Here is a 1,586-nt window from a genome sequence, read left to right on the forward strand (position 1 = left end):
TATGTGGAGTGTGACTCAACGTACGCATCTGGCACGGTTCTTTTCCAACAACACAAGAATTTTTAAATACCAACTATACTGACGTGACAAAAGAAATTTAGAAAAACTATAATTACGCAAGAAAACCAAAATTCACTCTAATACAAGAACACAAGCCAGATGCTTTGTTGACTGAACCTGTAGTGACGCATTATTTCAGACACACAATCAATAAAAGAACATTGTATTTTTTACCTTCATATATATTGACGAAATGCACTCATTACAATAACATCTGCTATCTCTCCCATCAAATAACTGCATACAACATGGAACAACACTCTTTACTACAACATATCCCTCCGATTTCACGACAAGCAGTGCCCACTAGCACATCTCGGTACGAACTCTTAACACATACTGCCTTCAACGAGCTCTCAACAGGCACTGACTGCTATGAACTCTCAACAACCACTGACTGCCATGAACTCTAAACACACACTGACTCTATGAGTTCTTAACACACACTGTGGAGGCGGCTTAATAGTACTCTTTGGCGCACTCTCTGGCGCAGTGGCACAGTGTAGCCACCTTTCAAATGTTAAGGAAATTTACCTTATTCAGAATGAGATTTCCACTCTGCAGCGGAGTGTGCGCTGATATGAAACTTCCTGGCAGATTAAAACTGTGTGCACCGACCGAGACTCGAACTCGGGACGTCTGCTTTTCGCGGGCAAGTGCTCTACCATCTGAGCTACTGAAGCACGACTCGCGCATGCTCCTCACAGCTTTAGTTCCGCCAGTATCTCGTCAGGAGTGCTAGTTCTGCAAGGTTCGCAGGAGAGCTTCTGTAAAGTTTGGAAGGTAGGAGACGAGATACTGGCAGAACTAAATCTGTGAGGACCGGGCGCGAGTCGTGCTTCGGTAGCTCAGATGGTAGAGCACTTGCCCGCAAAAGGCAAAGGTCCCGAGTTCGAGTCTCGGTCGGTGCAGACAGTTTTAATCTGCCAGGAAGTTTCATAACAGCGCACACTCCGCTGCAGAGTGAAAATCTCATTCTGGAAACATCCCCCAGGCTGTGGCTAAGCCATGTCTCCGCAGTATCCTTTCTTTCAGGAGTGCTAGTTCTGCAAGGTTCGCATGAGAGCTTCTGTAAAGTTTGGAAGGTAGGAGACGAGATACTGGCAGAAGTAAAGCTGTGAGGACGGGGCGTGAGTCGTGCTTGGGTAGCTCAGATGGTAGAGCACTTGCCCGCGAAAGACAAAGGCCACGATTTCGAGTCTCGGTCCGGCACACAGTTTTAATCTGCCAAGAAGTTTCAACATATTCCTTCTCCCCACATGCCTCTCGCGAAATGACCACGACGGGAAAATTCGGCAAATCAGAGCCAATACAGAGGCTTACAGACAGTCACTCTTCCCACGCGCCGGCCGTGGTGGCCGAGCGGTCCTAGACGCTACAGTCTGGAACCGCGTCACCGCTAAGGTCGCAGGTTCGAATCCTGCCTCGGGCATGGATGTGTGTGATGTCCTTAGGTTAGTTAGGTTTAAGTAGTTCTAAGAAGTAGGGGACTGATGACCTCAGAAGTTAAGTCCCATAGTGCTCAA

The 1,586-nt window shown here is 47.5% G+C and overlaps 1 non-coding gene across 1 annotated transcript; it reads left to right on the forward strand.

Moving 5' to 3' along the window:
- The first annotated feature begins 897 nt into the window (after nucleotides 1-897).
- Nucleotides 898-971, forward strand: Trnal-caa (transfer RNA leucine (anticodon CAA)). Its single transcript has one exon. It is a non-coding gene; the product is annotated as a tRNA-Leu (tRNA).
- Nucleotides 972-1,586: the final 615 nt, after the last annotated feature.

Source organism: Schistocerca serialis, chromosome 12, assembly GCF_023864345.2.
Source record: "Schistocerca serialis cubense isolate TAMUIC-IGC-003099 chromosome 12, iqSchSeri2.2, whole genome shotgun sequence".
NCBI lineage: Eukaryota > Metazoa > Arthropoda > Insecta > Orthoptera > Acrididae > Schistocerca > Schistocerca serialis.